The sequence below is a fragment of the Marmota monax genome, unplaced genomic scaffold (genome assembly GCF_021218885.2).
Source record: "Marmota monax isolate L192 unplaced genomic scaffold, Marmota_monax_Labrador192_F-V1.1 WCK01_AAM20220418_F8-fsc00002, whole genome shotgun sequence".
Taxonomy (NCBI): Eukaryota; Metazoa; Chordata; class Mammalia; order Rodentia; family Sciuridae; genus Marmota; species Marmota monax.
In genome coordinates, this window is record NW_026693571.1 from 4,003,168 (window position 1) to 4,025,094 (window position 21,927).

At 35.9% G+C, this 21,927-nt stretch overlaps 1 protein-coding gene and 1 long non-coding RNA gene across 4 annotated transcripts in view; one reads left to right on the forward strand and one right to left on the reverse strand.

Annotated features, from left to right (window-relative positions):
- Ugt8 (UDP glycosyltransferase 8) overlaps positions 1-21,927 on the reverse strand; it is an 80,505-nt gene that overhangs the window by 54,905 nt on the left and 3,673 nt on the right. The gene's annotated exons all lie outside the window — the stretch shown is intronic.
- On the forward strand, positions 16,797-21,416 carry LOC124102643 (uncharacterized). Its single transcript, XR_009228137.1, has 3 exons — positions 16,797-16,903; positions 17,867-19,178; positions 21,276-21,416. It is a non-coding gene; the product is annotated as an uncharacterized LOC124102643 (long non-coding RNA).

Below are 21,927 nucleotides of genomic sequence, written 5' to 3' on the forward strand. Positions count from 1 at the left end.
ATGTCGCAGAAGATGTACTTAATGGTGGACAAATGATAGACAACTCTTCTCCCCACTGGGATTTGAACCTTGCTGAGAAGACAGCAGGCACACTCTGTTCAGTCACAAACAACATAACTAAAAACAAAGAAAAAAATAATAGTAGAGGAACAAGTCTTTTCATTGTTTCTTATCTTGTTCTTTCTCCTTTTGTATTAATATTTTATTTCAGTAATTATTACAAAGTAAAAATAAATCACCAAAATGGTGATTCTTGTTTTAGTGAACTATGGCTTATGACCTATAATAATGCTGTCCAACAGAACTGTCTGTGATGATGAAAATGTGTATCCTTGCCATCCAATATGGTAAACCCTACTCAACATGTGACTACTGAACAGTTCAAATGTGGCTAGTGTGACAAAGGAAGTGAAACACAAATTTTACTTAATTTAATTACATATGGTTTGTGACTACCATACCATAGATTCCATACCTAGATTCTGAAAGTCAACTACTCAGAAGTACCAACCTTCATGTGGCAAAATACTTATAAAAACTACCTCCTTCATATGTCTTCAAGAAACAATATCAACTGCCAAAGAAACATCATGCTATTCCACTACATAAATACAAAATTAATTATGGAAGATTACAACAGCAGTTTAATATAAATATCAGAAAGATAACTGCAGTAAATAAGAAAATGACTAACAAAACTATCAACAAATGTTGAGATTTTGCTAGTGCAGAATGATCTGAGTATGTCTCCTGGGAAGATGATCTTCAGACATATTATACTGTATCAGACCCCAATTTTAACACTGCTTTTTATCTTTATAGTAAGTGATTTTAGTTACAACATAGGATGTGGCACCAAAATTTCTTACCCAATATAAACATTAATTATCATCAAAACACCCAAATAAGAACTGATTCATACAATGACGATTCCAGATACCACACTGTTAATTTTTAAAAATAATGACTCATTATTTTCAATATATGACATAAGACTACACTTGACATTTTAAAATGCCAAGGATATGCCTTTTTATTACATGAGGTAAAAAAATAATAATAATGCTATCTCTTTAGTTTCTTGCATAATTACACTAGCATAGGCTTGGGTGGGGCTTTAAATGCAATAACATCCAAGAAATCAAAAGCATGAATCCACTCCTACTAATGCTTTTCAAAACTAGAAGATTGGTGATAACTTAAGAATTCTCTATTATTTCTACTATTTAACATAATTCTGATGTTCAAGCATGTAATAGAAAATAAATGAGGTACAAAAATGAGAAAGCAGGAAACAAACTTTATATTTGCTGAGATTAATAAGATTTTCTTCATGGAAAACTTGAAAAAAAATGAGTCAGCTGATATCAAGGCAAATTGATAAGAAAAATCAATTCCCATTTACCATAAACACACACACATACACACACACTCTAAAAGTTTTAACCACTAGCAATAATTACTTACTCATATGATAAACATTTTATTTCCTAGAAAACAATGAGAATTATTCAAAAATAATAATTTTCAGAAATACCGAAATCCCTACCATTAAGGAAGCCTGTATTTTATGGAAGAAGAGTAAAAATTCAAGAAAAAAACAAAAATAAATAAATATATAATAATTTAGAAAATATTACCAAATAGTAAAATAGTAAATAGTAAAAAACAAAACAAACACGCAATACAAATTCTTCTACAATCACTTTCTAAAAACAAATGTTAAAGCCTTTGATTTTTATGGAATTAACCTGAGAATCTGAGTACTAAACATACTATTTGATTTGAGACTGATTTTGCCTTTCAATTTTAAAGAACTATTCTTGTATTTTCAGGAAACTTTATAAAAATCAAGAATTTTGTCAACTGTTTATTTTTTTGCATCTTAAGTTCATAGTTTTTAGTTTTTCTCTGGAAAAAAAACAAACAGAACAGTAAAGGGAAAACAGACTTATATACATCATTCATTAATTCATACTTATTTAAATAATATACCTTATACATAAATTTTAAAACTGCTCAGAAACATTTAAGAAAATGACCAACTGAGAACCAAATAATGTAAGGATCAAAAAATTTCTCTAAAGTATAGATTTATAAAAAACATAATCAAATTTCTAGTAACATGTGCCCCCAAAGTTAACAAAATGATTCTGAAATCTACTTGAAAAAGTGAAATTGTAAAAGCAAAAAAAATTAAACATTAAATGGAAAAAAAATGAAGAGGCTTGCATTTTCAGCTATTAAAACATACTACAAGCCAGGCACAGTGGCCCATAACTGTAATCCTAGGGGCTCGGGAGGCTGAGGCAGGAGGATTGAGAGTTCAAAGCCAGTTTCATCAATGATGAGGCACTAAGCAACTTAGTGAGACCATGTCTCTAAGTAAAATACAAAATAGGGCTGGGGATGTGACTCTATGGTCAAGTGCCCCTGAGTTTAATACCCAGTACCCCCCCCCCAAAATACTATAATGTTACACTAAAATAATGTTACAGTAAAAATAATGCAGTAATAGTTAAAGAGAGAGAGAGAGAGAGAGCGAGAGAGAGCGCGAGCGAACGCGCTGGGTTAATATGAAAGAAAAAAGGACCCAAACATGTCTTTATAATATATGCATAAATATGTTACACTAAACTTGAACATTTAAATTCAGTAGGAAAAGAATCAATCCCTAAAATAACAGGATCACTCTTTAAATAACTAGAAGTTAGAATCATATTTCAAATTTTAAAGATAAAACCAATTTCAGATAAGTTCAAGAAAAAAGTATACAAATATATAAGGAAACGAACAATCAAAATTTTAAAATGGGCAAAAGATCCGAACAGAACATCTAACCAAAGAAGATATACAGATTGCAAATAAGCAAGTGAAAAGATATTCAACATCACATGTCACTAGAGAACTGTAAATTTAAACAATGAGATACCACTACACACCAATCAGAATAGCCCAAATTCAAAACACAATCATCATCAAGCTAGGGAGGATGTGGGCCAGTAAGAACTGCCCTTCAATCTGATGAGAATGCAAAACTGTATAGACACAGTGGAAAGAAGATACACTCTTACCATATGATCCTGCAGTCAGACTTCTTGAAATATACCCAAAGGAGTTGAAAACATGTCTACACACACATCTGCACACAGACATTACTGACAAACCTTGAGAGCAATCAAGATGTCCTCCAGGAAGGGAGTGTATAAACTGTGGTACATCCAGAACTGAAATATTTTCCACGACTAAAGCAGAAATGAGCTATCACGCCATAAAAAAACAAGAAGGAAGAAATCTTAAATATATATTACTAAGTGAAAGAAGCCAATCTAAAAAGTCAACCATAATGATATTCTGGAAAAATCAAAACTAGAAACAGTAAAAAGATCAGTGGTTGCCAGGGGCTGGGGGTATGTCTAGGCAGAGTATAGGGAATTTTTAGGGTAGTAAAGGAACTCTGGTATTATATTGGTAGACACATGACATTATACATTCTTTAAAATCCATGCAGTGCCCAGCACCTCTTGGTGCACCTTAATGTAAACTATGGGCTTTGAAGGATGGCGATGTGTCAGTGTAGGCTCACTGATTGTAATAAATGTAGCACTATGACACAGCATGTCCACAGAGTAGGAATATAGGAAATCTCCGTTCTTTCTATTCAACTTTGCTGTAAATTTAAACTTGCATTAACAATAAAAGTTTATTAATTTTTTAATGGTTCTATGCAAGGAGTCCATAATATTTATCTTATAATTTAATATAATTACATAAAATATTACAGTTTTATTGTAACCATCTTATATTTTAATATGATCATAATGTCATTATAATAGTTGATAATATTGTTTATATTTAAAGCTACCTAAAAGAAAAAACTTAATAAAAAATAAATAAACTTTGTATAAAAAAAGTGAATTGGGCTAACTAGAAAAAGCAAAGTGGATTAATTAATCCAAAACAGATTATGGAGTGTGGCTAGCTGAATAGCCAAGTTCTCAAGACATTTAAGTCTTCCTGGAGTTGAGTATTATATTTACAATAAGATAAGCAAATATTCCAGTCATAACTGCCACCAGAGGTCAATTTTGGCACTACACCAAACAGGGAAACTCAACCTCTCTTCAAACACAAGTAAGCCTTGGAAAATACCATCCAGCAAAATAAAGATTTTTTTAATATTTTTTTAGTTATAGTTGGACACAATACCTTTATTTTATTTATTTATTTTTATGTGGTGCTGAGGATCGAACCTGGCACCTCAAATGTGCCAGGCGAGCGCTCCACCACTGATCCTCAACCACATCCTCGTAAAATAAACATTAAATACATAAAGATTCAGTAAAATAAACTGACTGGACATCATTACTAGTGCTTTTAAAATAAATATACATTCTATTTTAATAATTTTTCTCTTCCCCAGCACAAATTAAGCTCAATAAGCGTAGGAATGCTAGTAAAATGTGGAAATTGTCATTCTCATTGCCTACCCAAGGTATTAAGTGCTCAGTAAATGATAATATTTGAGTAAATGACTGCAGGCGGGACTGTACACCAGGACCCCATGGACCACCATTAAGAGGCCCATTTTTTCGCCTTAATTTTAATGACCGAACCTTCTAAACACATCCATTGCCTGACTTTGGAACAAAATTTGAAGTCAAAAGCTTTTGCCTGAGGCACTGAAATTAGTTATCACCTCAACTACAGAGAACTTTCTGGGTTAAAAGGGCAATGCAGGTGGAGGAAGAAAGTAGCAAGTCCAAGTGCAGATCTTACTACAGTCCTGAATTCAGGGATCTTTTTTCATCTCATTAGCTAACTTCAACATTCACAGCAATATTATAAATGACTATGAGATAACCACAAAATCCTGAAAGGAAACTGGAATACCTTGGGTGGCAAACAGAGGCACATAATAGGACACAGCTGTGCCATCTATTTTTTTTTTTTCCAAGAATGGAATCCTCTAGCTTGGCTGATAGACAAAAAGACAACAACATATCCAAGCCTTCCTAACAGGAAGTTGTAGTCATATATATAAGTTCTAGTGCCTGAGAATGAGATGGAAGAAGTGTTACTTGCAATTTCTAATTTATGCCCTTACAGGTTTCACATTTCACCTTCCTACCAGTTGGAATGAGAATGTGGTAATGATTAACATCCTGGACCAGGCAGACAGGAAAGGTGTAACAACAAAGCACTTGAGCACCAGCACTATAGAACCAGAACACCAGTAAACCCTGTTTAAACCCAGAATATTGTTTGTGAAGCAACCGAAGTACCTTTCACTGTCTCTGCTGATTGCCCCAGGGTGACTAACCATCCTGGTTTGCCCAGAATAGAAGGAGTGCCCAGGGTGGGACTTTCAGTGCTGAAATTGGGAAAGTCCTGGGCAAACCAGGGCAAGTCAGTCCCCAGAGGTCTCACCCTGTCTGTACCTTTCCTGCATCACAGACTTGATCAGAATTATTTAAAGAACATACAAGGGCAAGAAGGGTTGTTCCAATTTTATAGATTATAAAACAGAAGATAAAAACTTGACAAAGATGTAGTCTCTAGTAAATTAATCCACTTATATTCTACCATGTGAAAAGAGGAAGAACATTAAAAGAAAATATTGTAACTGTGGGCAAGCTTCAGGGAAAGTTAGCTCTTTTGCTACATAGTTGTTAAACAGCCCAGGCTTTAAAAATTCACCTTTCCGGCTGTAGATATAGAGATATAACTCAGTGGGTAGAGTGCTTGCCTTGCATGCAGAAGGCCCTGGGTTCTATCCACAGCATCACAAAACAAAAGCAAATAAATTTATCTTTCAAACATAGGCAATATCTGACTTTTTAAAGGTAAATTATGAATGGCTTTCTGCAAGTAAACTACTGAAAGCAAAGAATCCCCTAAAATCATATTAGAGAATGAGAACCTCTTGGTTTGGGGTGGAGAGAGAAGAAATAATTTATAAAATGAAAGTCATCTACTGTTGTTGACTCCAACCACCACCACCACCCCACCACCCCACCACCCCACCTCCGCACCCTGCCAAAAAAAAAAAAAAAAAAGAAGCTCTAATCTGGGTGAATATTTTACACTGGGAGAATTCAGTTGGCTATCAGCAATTAATAGATGAAGATAGATAATGCTAGATCTGCAAATCCACCTGTTTACTACAAACTTATTTGTATGGTTATGCACAATTTAACTGCAGAGATAAAACTGGAGAACGATACATACAAAAGAAAAAAATATTTGGTTCCACTTCACAAATAAATTTGGGTTCCCTAGAAGAGAAGGTTTTAGTCAAACTTCTAACACAATCACTTTTCGTTTTTTTTTTTTTTAAACTGGTGAATCTCAATTATACAGAATGGTGGGTTTCACTGTGACACATTAACACACACATAAAAACACAAGCCAAAGGCTGGGGTTGTGGCTCAGTGGTAAAGCACTTGCCTAGCATGTGTGAGGCACTGGGTTCAATCCTCAGCACCACATAGAAATAAATAAAAATAAAGGGAATGTATCCACATACAACTAAGAATATATATATAAAAGCCAGTAAGTCCCCATCCTTCCTTCTTTCCTCCTCAGGCCCCTTCCTAGTCCCCTCCCTACCCCAATGATCACCCTTCTTCTTTTATGACATCCACTTTTTTCCTTGTTGGCCCCCCTTCTGGCTTCCACATATAAAGAAAAATGTATGACACTTTTCTGAATTTGGCTTATTTCACTCCACTTTCATCCATTTTCCTGCAAATAACACAATTTTCTTCTTCTTTATGGCTAAATAAAACTCTCATTGTAATACAATCACTTTTTATTTTTTAAAACACTTTTGTCTAAAAACAAAAATCATTTGAAAGGGCATGATGGGAAATATTTTATTCATATGACTTACAATCCTCATACTAACATGTCCCATGAGAGAAGATGAAAATTAATATATCTCCAGAAGCACTATACAGGCATATCTTTACGGAAAGAACAGACCATTAGCAGTACCATTCAAAAAATTCCATTCTGAACCTGGGACTCCAAACCCTACCCTTGAAGAAGAGGTTATAAAGAAAGCTGTTGCTTTTGTAGCATCCCAAGCCAGCTGCACTTAGCACTTCTCCTGGATATAATGATCTGCAGTTATCTCCTTTCAGACATCAACAGTACAGGTGGTGAAGCTGTAATGAGAAACTCAACCCCATTCTCTTATCAGTGATAGCTGGTTCCCGCCCACTTGGGGAGCTTCACCACAATCATCAGGTGGGAAGTGTGGTAAAAAAGGAGACCATGGTGAGGAAAGGAAAATAGGATAGTATGAGTAGCAACAGACACTGCACCCAGAACCTTGTATCCAGTTAACACTTGAAAATAGTGCCTAAGATTAGTCACTTAAAACTCACAAATTGAATTACTTAAAATAGTGATCCTCAAATTTTAGAGTACAGAAGACTCACCTGAGGCACTTACTAAAAATGCAAATCCTAGGTCTCTTCAGCAGATAGGCTGTTACTTGGGGGAAAACCCCAAGAATGTGCTCTTTTAATAAGCAGCTGCAGATTTTTATGCAATTATCTACGAGAATAATGGATAAGGATCTAGTACTTACCATCTAGGATGTGGCTCTAGCGCTCAGTGGTAGAGCGCTTGCATGTGTGAGGCACTGCATTCAATTCTCAAACCGCATATAAATAAATAAAATAAAGGTCCATTGACAACTAAAAAGAATGTTTTTTTAAAAAAAGATGTGGATCTAAAATGGAAAATATGAGTTAAAGCCCAATTGCTTGGTTGATTCAGAAAAATATAATGCATAGCCCCAGAACAAGGGAAAAACAACTAAAAATATCACAAAACAATTTTTTTTATTTCCTTTTAAAAAACACCTAGTCTTTCAAGAGCACATGAATAGCTTTGTATTTTAAACACAGAAAAAAGACATGACAGTCCCTTTCATTTGCATTCAGTTTAATATCCACTTTCCCCATTATCAGTTATTACACAAATTCTAAACCAATTTGAACTATTAGTGTGTTAGTAAAATATTATTATCAATTTAAAAACAAATGTCAATTTTAAATTAGGGGGTTTGGGGAAATGCATCATACTTGGTAACCTAAGACTGTCTTTCAGTTAGCTCACATTTCAAGTTCTTTAAATTATAAAAATAAAATTTTAAATGATCTATAAATAAAGGAAAAATTAAAATGAAAGTAAAGTACATCTATGGATCCCAACAAGTCTAATTTTTCTGAACCTAATTTTCTTGACCAGCGAAGTGAGGTTTTGAAGATCTTGCTTGCTAAAACCTACTGAAAACTGGGTTTAAGTATATGTTTAAAGCCAGGTGTATTAGCACAGATGTGTAATCTCAGCTATTTGGGAGACTGAGGAAGGAGGATCACAAATTCAAGGCCAGCAAATTAGTGAGATCCTGTCCCCAAAAATAAAAAGGATGGAAGAAAGTTTTAATGAAGGTTGGGGAAATTAGCTTTAGCTTGCTGTTGGGCACTTCCCTAGCAAGCAAGAGGCCCTGGGGGTGAGGGGGAAGGATGGATATTAGTGTAAAGAGACTGATATGGAAAGAGACTGAATTTGAGGAGACCCTCTGAAATTATGAACAACTTTCTCATTATGAGATTGAAAGCCGAGGGGCCTTGCCCCGCCACCACCAGTGGTGGTGATATGCTCTAAAGAAGCTAAGAATGGAGACTGTCCCCTCCCCAGGCCTGTCTAGCACAGACTAACTAAATCGGCATATATACTAAATCTGCATATGTACCTTTCCTGCTTTTTGTCTCTTTACTGCCTCTTCTGATTTAAAAGATTTGCTCACCTTCAGAGATTTCAAAGATGGAACTTTTGAAACAAGTTTCTTCTATTTTCCTTCAAAGTTGACTTTGAATAAAACATATTTTCCTACCAATTTGACTCCAAATAATTCTGGAGCACTGTAGCCTAACCTCTTTTCCAGACAAGTACTGATGCTGAATGGTAACAACATGATTTGGTTTACAAAAGTACTTAATACCAGGATCAAAGGGGTACTAAGGAGAAAAATTAAGAGATTCAGTATTCACCTTGTTTTTCAACTTTACAGAAAAATCTTTAATGTGAGCACAAATTTCGTAGGGTTACTGTTAAAAATATAAATTAAAGTTTAGAAGGTACAAGGTGGGCCCCAAATTATTTCTTTGTAAACAAGCTCTCTGATGATAGGATGGGAAGATGGATTACTCTTGAGTAAGCCAGGATTTTGTTTTTATATATTTTTAAATTTGTTCTAATTAGTTATACATGACAGTAATATGCATTCTTGACAAATCATACATAAATAAAGTGTAACTTCTCATTTGTCGGGTTGTACATGATGTAGAGTTACACAGGTCTTGTAATCATATATGCACATAGGGTAATAATGTCCATTGTACTATCATTCCTACTCCCATTCCCCCACCCCTCCCTTCACTCCCCTCTCTCTACTCCAAAATACATCTATTCTTCCCCACACATTATAAATTAGCATTTTAATATCAGAGAAAAAACATTTGGCCCTTGGTTCTTTGGAATTGGTAAGCCAGGATTTAGAGTAAAGCCAAAGGTAAAACAAAGAATCATAAAACACCATCAAAAGCACAGTAAAGCAGTCAACAATACCAAACCTACTGGAAAATAAATTACTTTTTAGTCACACATAAACAAAGAGCAATTGGCTTCAAATAACGGAAGGACCTAATGGGCCTAATAAATATTTGTGGTTTTTGTTGTTGTTGTTGTTGTTGTTTTAATGCATTGAGAGGTGGAAGATGAGTCAATCTTGAAACATATGGCTATAGTTCAACTCTGGATGCATGTTATCATCATGTGGGGAGCTTTGAAAAGCTAAAGGTCCCTGAAAAGCTGCCACCCCTAAACGATTTCAATTAAGCCAGAGTTTATAGAGATTAGGCTCAGGTCTTAGAAATTTTTGCTTTTTAAAACATGCTCCCCAGATGTTTATAAAATGAGAACTATGAGCCCACACTTACAAAAATATACAAAATTAACAAATATAACTAAATTTTTCAATAGATTGGGGAGTGTGGGTGTGTTAATGGAGCTAAGAATTCCTGCATCCACCTAAGTAGCCAATTAGTAAGTAGAAATATAATATCATGAATTTAGGCTATAACACTAAATTTAGGCTATAACACTAAAGTGGGAAATGTTAAGCAGAAGTGTATTTTGAAGAAGTGTACTAAGTGGAAATTTCCTTTTGTCCTCAAAATGATCAGAAATTTTTTATCATATGAGAAAATGAAATGACTGGCTATTTGGTATCACAGATTAGTGAGTCTCAAAGGTATCACAGGCCAAAAGCACCTAAACGGCCATTGTGGTGGTGCATTTCTGTAATTTCAACAACTCTGGGAGGCTGAGGCAGGAAAATCTCAAGTTCAAGGCCAGCCTGGGCAATTTAGCTAAATCCTGTCTCCAAAAAAAGGAGTAAGTGGACTGGATGGGTTAGGGATATAGCTCAAATGGTTGAGTGCCCCTAAATTCAATCCTCAGTACTGAAAAAAAGGAAAAACAAACAAACAAAAATCTAGAGGATTTGTTAAAACACAGACTGTTGATATAGTCATCATAGTTCCTGATTCTTAAGATGGGCTCAAGAATTTGCACTTTTGAGTTTCTAGGTGATGCTAATGCTGCCAGATCAAGAATCAATGAGAATGAAAAAAATTATGATTTCAAAAATGCAATTTTCTTTTTCAGTAGAAACATAGTGTCAGAAAAACACTTTCAAGTCTTTTATCAGTCCCAGTTTTAATATCCACGTGTTTGTGCCCTATAGTGTAGCTCTCTTTTTCTGCAGTTCCTCAAAAACCAGCTTGGTACCACTTATCTGCATGCATTTGCATCATGTGACCAACATTCAGCAAATAACATGGAAATACTTTGTTGTGAATCTAATCTCATCTTTAAAAAAATGAGAAAAGTTTCATAAATCAGACAACCAAGATTGTCTAAAGTTTAAAATTCTGATGGGCACATGCTTTCTTAAAAAAAAAAAAAAAACACTCTGTTTTAAAATGCTTTAACTCTTTTATTGGAATTTTAATTAGTGAGACACAGTAAGTGAATCTGGAGGAAACACAGATCAAATTTCACCTCCCACACTGAAACCCCTTCACAAGTACAGGGAACTGCTTTCTAAATATACCACAACTCAGAGGTTTTTAAGACTACAGATATGTACTAAGATTGTAAAAGATCACAGAATTGCATCCTCTGTTTATTAAGAATTCCCATTTTTTAAATATGACTAAATGGATTTTTAACATGATCTGCATTAACGTTACTAAGGTCACAAAATAAGTTTCCAAATGATGTCTCAAACGTATGTTGGGGCCAAAAATATCTGGCTGAACATTAACAAAAAAGAATTCTAAGTATTCCCCATTTGTTTCTTTGGAAATCATCACAGGTGAACAAATAACAAAACCCCACCACTCTTGTCTCATGAAATTCCAGTACAATCACTACCAGAAGACAGTTACAAACCATTACATTAAAAAAAAAAAAAAAGCAAAGTGATATTATTCCCAGGTTTTGTAAGGTTTTAGAGAAGACACATGCATTTCTCTAATGCTCCCTTACTCATGGGTAAAAATGTACACTTTTGTGTCTTCTAATATTTAGGATTATACCAGATATTTACCATAATGAAGCAAGTGGTGTAGGTACATCACTGCTGTTGTATTAGTCTTCCAAATATTATGTAAATATACTTAAACATGGAACCTTAATGCTTGTTATAAGAGTATATGAAATATGTTTAAAAAAAGTATTTCCATTTAAAAAGTCAATCAGAGCCACAATTTAAAGCCTAAATATAACTGAGTATAAACCTTCTCATTTGTTAGAAAGGTACAAAGTCTCTAGGGAGTGGTTGCCTAGCATCATGCAACTAGTTCATAGTTACTCATTGGCAGAGTCGAAACTAGCACTCAAGTTTCCTGGGTCCTTACCCTGGATCTCTCATTTGTACCCTATAAAGATAGCCCAAGGTTGTCACTTCCATGTCAGAAAATTGTTCAAAATTTTCTTGAATTCTGGAATCAATTAAATAAATGTATAAATCAAAATAGCAGCCTTAGAAAAGTCTTAGTAAAGATGTTCTTAAACCTTGTTTTTTTGTTGTTTTTGTTTTGGAGGGGGTGTCTGAGAACTCAACTCAGGGGTGTTTTACTACTTAGCTACATCCCCAGCCCATTTTGCTTTTATAGGGCCTTGAATTTGCCATACTCCTATCTCAGCCTCCCACCTGCCCCATCACATGGGTTTACCTTGTTAAATGTTTATGCTAAAAAAGCCTTAAATATTTATACTATTTAAAAAATTCACAAAGCATTTTCGCTCTAAGCAGAAGAGTTTTATTATTAATTGGCTGTTTGTTGAATTGGCTGAATTAGGTCTTAAACGCTGTAGATATTACTGGTTCATATTTCCCCTCCCACACCCTTTTGGGAAGGCCAACAGGGGTACAAATAGGAATAATTTTGCATATAAGTAATATTAAAATGAGTTAAAATACTTTTCCTGGAAAATACAATGTTCAAGAAAGCATAAAGTATTGAGGGCCCCCACTGAGACTGAATAACTCCATAGGGGATGGTTTGAAATAACCACACCTCAGTGATGGGCAAATCCCAGTGCTCTCTAAACCCACATCCACATCCCTGGCCCCACCACCAATCTGTAAGCCCATCACTAGGATCTGGCCTCTGAATCCCTAAGAAAAATAGAAACATTACCTGCAGAAGTGTAGATAGGTCCAAGGAGAGAAAAAGAAAGCAAGAGAGAATAGGATAGTCATGGGAAGCAAGTTCTGTATGATGCATAGTTAAGAAATCTGAAGAAAAAATTTATTTCAAAGCATATGTTCAAAGTCTAATTGATCAAAATAGCATAATTACATCTCCACACCTTCAAGAATGACCTAAAACTGGCAAATAACACAAAAGCATTGCTTTTTGACACTTTTCCCATTTTGTTTCTTTTTTCTTCCTGCCTTTCTTTTCTTTCTATTTTATTTTGATTTTTGCTGAGGAAAATTCTTAAAATGTGTTCTTATTTATATTCCCACTCCTGCTTCTATGCCCGGAGAGAGATGAAAGAGGAGGCTTTCTGAACCAAAAGAATTTCGAGAATTACCAAAGGAGGAGGAACTGAGCCCAGAGAAGGAATATATATATATATATATCACTGTGCCTGGGGTGGTGCTTTGAATTTATTGATTTAAATAAATATAGGACATAGGCCCAAGGTAGTTAGAAAGCTTCCTAAGTCATCGTCCTTGTGGGTGATCACTCTTCACTCCAACTACTATTTTATGACATCAGGTATATGCGCATTCAACTGTAAATACACACACACAAAAAACTAAATATGCTTAATCACCATCATTATTTCCTTTTATTAGAACTACCTAAAATTAGCAATGATTGTACTTTCATCTATTAAAAGTCCCCAGTTAAAAAAAAAATTTTAAAAAAACCTCCCAGAATTTTCAAAAGAAAATTCTATGAAAACATTATGATTGTATAATAAAGAATTTCATTGAACTAGAACATGACCTTTCCACAGATGTTTCCCTTGTGACTATATGATGCAGCAGTTTCTGGATAACATATGTGGCTCCTATATATACAACATTTCATTTAAAATCAAAGTAGTAGAACCTTTCAAGTGTGAATGATTCAATTGGGGGGTTAAAAAAAATCATGAAGAAAGCATCAGAATACACATAGAAAACTGGGGGACTTCCCTACCTTCCCTTGCCTATCTTGAGAAAAACTAAAGATATCATTCAATGATGTTTGAATATCTTATCTCTGATAAGCACTGTTTGCCCAAGGCGGTATATGGGGGGGGGGGCGGAAAGAAGGAAACTCCACCCTTTCAGAGTTCTGGCTCTCCTTATAAGGAAGGAATAAACAGAATTAGGTGTTAAAACAACCATCAAAGTATCTAAAAGTGGAGGTCAAAGGAAAGTCAAAGAAACTGGGAGGCAATAGTGTGAGGTGAAAATTGAGTGTCAAAACATTTTGGAGTAATCAGGCAGTGCCTGTAATTCCAGCCACTGGGGAGGCTAAATCAGGAGGACTGCACATTTGAAGCCAGACTCAGCCATTTAAGGACACCCTCAGCAACTTAGAGAGACCCTGTCTCAATACAAAAAAAATAAAGAGGGTTGTAGCTCAGTGCTAGAGTGCCCATAGGTCAATACCTACTGCCACAAAAATAAAAATATAAGTGAAATTTAAAAACAACAAAAAAAGGGGCCATGTAGCTAAGTGGTAAAGCACCCCTGGATTTGATCCCCAGTTTAAAAAAAAAAAAAAAGTTGCCCAGGATGGGGAATATCTTGAAGCATATGTCCCAAGGGACAAATGTGACCCTGACCCTGTTGGGGGTATAAGATAAATAAGCAGTGATCTTCCCAATGCAGCTGATACATAATAGCTTTGAAGGCCAGGCTAAAGATTGCAGATCCCCACGTGAAAATGAAGGGCACAGACAAATGGTACTCAAAGGCAAGTTGGTCAGCAATAAAGACAACAGACAAATGGGAAAAGATCCAAGGCCAAGGGAATAGTGAGAAAAAGGCACTAATGCAGTCAAGGTCAAGTGACAAGGGACTGCGTGCAAAGAGCACATGATAGATGGACCGGATTAAGAAAGGCAAGAGCTCTTCATGAAGAAGATGGTGTTCAAATTAAGAACCAGAGGTAGCAGCAAGCAACAAGGCAGAGGGTAAACTCAAAAATAACTCCAAATCTGTCACGTGAAGACTGATGCAAACAGGGAGGTCATACCTGAGCCTGGAAATTTAAGTTTGAAGCTTTTGAGAGAGCAGGTAAGAAATTAGAGCTAGATAGACCTGTAGCTCCTCTGTTTATAATCAACACCCACCCCAGATGCAGGAATAACCTCACCTAAAGGGCAAGAACAGAGAGGAGAGTGGAGGCTCAGGGACAAAGGTGTTCTTTTAAATGCCCAAGAAAGAGCAGAAGAACAACCGGAAAAGAGCACTGTTACAGCTGGCACAGGGGGATGGCACAGCAATTTGAGGAGGTTTGTTTGTTGTTGTTGTTGTTGTTCTTAGGGACTGAAGCCAGGTCACTTACCACTGAGCCACAATCCCAGGACTTTTTATTTATTTTTTTGAGGCAGAGTCTTACTAAATTGCTTAAGGCCTCACTTAGTTGCTGGAAAATATATCTAACATGCAGAAAAGATTAACAAGCCTTGAACTTGCAACTTGCAATCCTTCTGCCTCAGCCTCACAAACTGTGCCTGTGCACAGTTTGTTACAGGTGTTACAGGCCTGTGCCCCTGGGCCTGGCTGAGGAAGCATTAGTTTAACAAAAGTTTACCAGCCTCCTCCCCAGCGACCATTCCCTAAACTACTCTTCCATCTTTGACAGGATAGTCTCAGTTCTAAAGAAAGACCTCCACAATGCATCTTCCCTCAGATCAAAAGGTAACAAGTTTATCTAAAAAGAAGATGCAGATGCTGGAGGTTGAGGTTCTCTTTGATAGGATAAGGAGACAACTGAGACCTGAAGATCAGGAAGGCCAGAATGTCTTGGAAAAGGGTGAACCTTGTGAAATTCCTGCCTTGGGTCCCAATCTACTCCCTTCCCCTTCACAAGTTTTCAGCACCTGAGTCCCCTTCCCCCTGAAGATGGAGCTTTAAAACAAAAAGTCCTCTGTCTTCCTCAGAGACGGCTTTGAATAAAACCTGTTTTTCCTTTGCCACACTGTCTCCTGAGTTTTAGTGGAGTGTGACCACTTGGCAAAGCTTTTCCTTCTGGGTTTAGGGGGAGGATTATGACACTAAAACACCTTTCCCTTTATCTCAAGTAAGAAAAGAGTGAGAGGATGGACCAGACTGAAGAGCTGTTACCTACAGGTAACTTCAGTGAGGTCAAGGTCTTCACATTCCAGAAAATGAGGCAGCAGTTGAGCTGCACCTCAAGCACAGGGCTCTAATCAAGAAGCCTAGGTCCTAACACTAAATCCCCCAGGCATGTCCTGGAGACCTCAGGAAATGACTTAATAACTCAGTGGCCCATGTCAGGGTCTGTAAAATGCTAACACCTACTACTGGACAGTGCTCAGGGGAAGAATGAGGATAAGAACACACAATGTACATTACTGAGATTTGCAAACTGAAAAAAAAAATCTGCATGAATATAACATTTTATTATGATTTAAAGGAAATGAGTATTTCTGAGATGAAATTAGTGTCAGAGAAGCTAACTACATTTTCCCACCAAAATTTGTAGTATATACACTCCAGCCCTGATTTGGGATGGTGTACCCCATTTTGGATGCTTAAGACCACAGATGAGAGGAAGTATCTGTTATAACATCCTGTCAATACTATGGTTTCCTGGCATGATATACCCAGTTAAAACAAGGCCCCACTACGACACTAAAACACCTTCCCTTCTTGAATTTTGTTTTTCCCTTCACTGTTAATTTCCTTTCTGCCTCCCCACCAAACTCTTATTCCCTTTCTTCCTTCCCCTTCCAGTTTTCCTTATTCTCATTTATCTCCGTTAAGACACATTTTCACAAACAGCCACAACGTATTTTCAAAAATGGCATTAATATTCCTTAAAATGTTTTCACCCTTGACCTAATCCATAACTTTCCCTATTTCGCCTTGTCAAATGGACAGGCAAACCTGTTGGACAAGTTTCCTTCAGGCCCTGCTCTCCTGATTGGTTCTTTGAGAGCAACTGGACAAGAGGAACAGCAGCACAAATGCAAAAACTATGTAAAGCACAAGGGCTTTCTTCATCAAGAAGGCTGCATTCTGACTGCCCTCTTCGAGCGCTTTCAAAGCAGTAAGGTAATAGCACAGGTTGTGCCATTAGTGATAATAAAAAAATTTTTAAAAAAAGCTTTTAAGACTTCCTCTTCTAAATTATGAATATTATGATGAGAATGAGGTAGAATCAGATAAAGTGTTTAAGTGACGTTTTTAAAAATATGATGAATGAGACTATATCCAAAATGTAATTATACAGGTGCCCATGATTCTTCTTGTCATGGTGTGTGGGGGTGGGGGGGAGTGTGTGGGTGTTGGCTTAAACAGAGTAAAAATTTGAATTTTCAAAACAGATTAATCAAAATAGGATTTTTTTTCCTAGTACAAGGGATTAAGGCTTCTTTTTTATTTATTTATTTTTTTTTTATTTTGAGCCAGGGTCTCCCTAAATTACTGAGACTGTCCTTGAACTTGTGATCCTCCTGTCTCAGTCGCTGAACAGGCTACGAATTACAAACATGCATCACTATGCTCAGCTAAATAGGATTCTTTGGAAAGATTTACTTTCATATTGCTTTACATAGCAAAGTTCTTGGGTATATTTAAAATATGCTTTAAAATCACTATCCACATATTTTAACTGGAAAATATATCTAACATGCAGAAAAGATTAACAAACATCTATAAACGCTCACCTGTATTTAATTATTTACTTTGTTACTGGGGATCAAACCCAGGGGTTTTTAACTACTGAGCAACATCCTCAGCCCTATTTATTTATTTATCTATTGACTTTGGGTCTATGTTGCTGAGGCTGGTTAATCTAGAAATTCTCCCACCAAAGCCCCCTAAGTCACCAGGATTATAGGCATGTTCCACCACACTTGGCCTACCACCTATATCTTAAAAGGGGTAAGTATTTGATCTATTTTCTTCAGGTGTTTTGAAAATTTAAAATTATGATCCTATTTATATAAACTGAATTCTCTACAACTTTTCAGAAACATTATAGTATATACAACTTTTTTTTTTCTTTTGTTACAGGTATTGAACCCAGGGACACTTAACCTGAGCCACATACCTAGCCCTTTTGTCTGTGTGTGTTTGTGTGTGTGTTTTTATTTGTATTTTTAGAGACAAGATCTGACTGAGTTGCTAAGTTGACCAAGCTGGCTTTGAACTAGCGATCCTCCAGCCTCAGCCTCCAAAGCATCTGAGATTACAGGTGTACAGCTACGGAGCCCACCCAACTATTTGTATAAATGATTGTACTTTCTTAACATAAGGGCATGTATTATTTAAACTTAAAACCTCACATGGAATAAAATTAGTCCCATAGGCACAGCTTATTAAAGCAAGTTGTAACTAATATACTAACTAAAAAATTATGACTTGGCATCTTGAAAATATTTCAAGTATTAATTTTTTTCAAGACAATTGGAAAGTATAAATTAGTTCTACACATATCATGTAATTATTCCTAAATCAAGCAAAAATTTAACAAATCCATTTTTTGTTTTGTTTTGTATTTTCCTTCTTCTTTTTCTTGGCACTGGAGATTGAAACTAGGAGTGCTTTACCACAGGGCTATATCTCCACTCCTCTTTCTTTTTTATTTTGACACAGCATCTCACTAAATTGCTGAAGCTGACCTTGAACTTGCAATCCTCCTAGTCTCTATAGTCTTAGTCTCTACAGTCATAGAATTACCAAGCGTGTGACACTGTGCCCAAGAAATCAGTTAGATCTAAGTGTAATTTTTTTTTTTTTAGTGAACAGAAATACTTGCAGACTTATGTACATCAAGTCAGTGGAAACTGACTATACCTTTAAAATAAAGCCAATGTTGATTATTATTCATTAAAATTCAGATAAATAGCAAAAAGCTATAAGCAAAACACAGTGTCTCTACAATATTCATACGATACATTCTTCCCACCTAAGTTAAATGTTTTAAAACTTACATACACTTCCAAACTGTAAATAGGAACTGACCTAGGCTGCTCAGATAACCCACCATTCGGAAATCCCAAACTACCATTTTTATACTGGCTATACACTCCTATGTGCTTACCTAAGTGTGGGACTCCTGACTAGGTGAATTCTGACTTCATGGTATTTTTATCTCTGTAAGGCAGGGCTGAACATGGCAATATATAGTCAACAAGTGAACTGATGCATATACACCATGGAACTGGAAGAAATCCTAAACTGAAAATCACCTCCAGGATCGCTACAAATTCCAAATAAGAGGACCATACGTAGTGAGGTAGTAAGCATGGTGGAAATAAAGCACCAAAACTCCACTGCAGCATGAAGAGTTGCTGATAACAAAAGTATGGCTGGAGAATTTCAGGTAAAGAAAACGATCAAATATAAAGACACATACATCAAGACTGCAAGTCACCTTAAAAATATAGAACAACAAATTCCATTAACTCGACAAATACTTATTGGGTTTCCTAAAGCTATGTACTACTCTAAGTACTATATAAACAAATGATAAGCAATAAATAACAATGGGATGTACTGAGACAGAATACTAACTTGAATTAAAACATAACCAATTAATCGTCATTATGTCTTACAACCAATTTGTAACCAATATGCACTGTGTTCAATTATTGGCTGATATACAAACCAGCTCATAGATGTAAACATTTTCTCAAAATACCAACTAACTACAGGGTAAAATATTCATGTGCATATGAAAATAGAAATCTCATTGTGATGTATGTCACTTATATAAAGTATTGCTTCATCAAAATAGAGAAAATCCTAAGATTAAAACAAGGTATAATGAAATATTATTAAAGTAGACTCCATCAAAAAAAAGAAGCAAATAAATCTCTATGAATCAGTACTTCCTCTATTACACCCATTAATCACTGCTTTTCACAATGTCAATTTTAAGACGTTGTAAGATATGGAAGCATTTTCTGAATCATTCAATATTGAATTATAGTTTGTTAAGTTTTGATAACATCTGTCTTGTACTTTTGTTTTGCTTTCGTTTTCTGATCCATTAAAATTAATAATCAATGTCCTTATTAGATTATCTAAGGACCTAGAGCACTTAAAACACCAAGAATACTTTAAACAAGATGCTTAAAATTTCTACTATTCAATATTCAGGTCCCTTTAAAAAATAATCCTTCCAAGCTGGTGGAGTCTTCTTCCAGAAACCCACCATGTCTCTAGAGCCCTGGAGGCAATTCCCACTCTCTCTACAAGGACCTTATTTATTTTCTCTCTCTTATAAGGACCTTGTTTTCTTTTCAAAATGTTCAATTGCTGTTAGTCTACTGGCTTCTAACCCAAAAGGTTATAGATAGGATCAAGTTTTCATCAAAAATCTCTTTTCAATCACTCTTCCTGAACCCTGACAGCTAGCATTTTTTTAAAGCAAAAGTTACTACGGGCTCCCTAACTAAAAATCCAAAACCTGCTTTCATAAAAACATCTCACATTTATGAACACAAACCACGAACCTCTGGACAGTGTGCTTGATAGACTCTCTCATTGATCCTCTCAGTAGCCCTATGACTAAGTAAGTAATGATCCACATTTTGTAGATAAGGAGGAAAAGATACTAAATTGTAAGCCCAAGGTAACAAATCTATTTGGGGGCAGAACCAGGACTGTTTAATACTGCTCTTTTTAGTACCTGAACTCTTCTTGAAATTCTTTCCTTCTTCAATTATTTAAAATCTGTTTCCCCCTAATTCTCACTCTTGCCTCTCTTATTATCTTCTCATTCTTTGCTGCTTCCTATTTACCTACCCAGCTCTCAAATTTCAGGATCTGCTCAGGTCTTTATAGTCTTAACTCCTGGTACTTACCCTGGAAAATCTATCAATTTTCATTGTTTTCAATTACATATGTGCTACATATTGCTAAATAAGTCCATTCATCCATCCTTCCATCAATCATCCATCTTTTATCTACCTACTGTCTAGCCCAGGACCTCTCTGCTCACAATTGTGAAATGATTCCTTAGACACATATCACCAGTTGGATTTTCTAGAAGAATTTCATATTCTACATGTCCAAAATCTAACTCTATTGCCCTTGCTCCTCAAATGTGCCATTCCTTTAAGATTCTTATCCCATCCTCCTATGACACCCCACTTCCCCCATCTAATCAATCACAATTCTAGAGACTCTATCACTAGAATATCTTTGTGACCAAGTCCTTTTCCTCATCCAATTAGTAAGCTTTTGGTGTGATATTTCTTACCACATTCACCTCAATACCTTCTAAACTGATATTCCTATCTTACACTCCTCAGATTCACTCTTCTAGATGCTGTAAGAACTGACATCTCAACATATTATAACCTTGTTTAAAACAACCCTAAGCAGAAAACGGTCCACACTTCTGAGGGTGACAAACAGCCCCTTGTGATACTACTCCTGCCTACACTGATTCATCTTTTATGTCATCTTCTAGGAAACCTTTTGGGTCTTCTGCTGCCATGAACAACTGGCCACAGCGCTTCATATTGAAGCTAACTTTTTTCCTATCTACCCACCCTTTAAACCCAGAACCTTCCTGGGCTCTTAACATCTCCAGGGCACAGAGTCTGGCACATAGTACCAGAATTTTTTTTTTTTTTTTTTTTTTTTTTTTTTGGTACCAGGGTACTTTACCATTGAAAGACATCCCCAGTGCCCCCAACCTTTTTTTTTTTTTTTGATTCAGGATCTTGCCAAGTTGCTTAGCGCATCCTTAAATTGCTGAGGTTGGCTTTGAACTTTCAATTCTCCTGCCCCAGCCTCCTGAGTTCCTGGGATTACACGTTTGTGTCACCCCCGTTTGGTTACACAGTATGCTTTTTAATAAACATTTGTTGGAGCAAAGAATGAATGCTTGTGAAATGCATCAGATTAAGATAATATTATCACCCTGTTCAAGACTAAATTACACTACATCATTCAAATGGATTTGATTTTGTAGCTCCTCCTTAGACAGATATGCAAAATGCCAGTATGGGTAACAGGATTATCAAAACACACTTCTGCATAGCTTCCAGGGCAGGGAGATATTAACCATACCACATGGGGCTAATGACTTTCAATGACTGAAAGAAGCATATAAAATA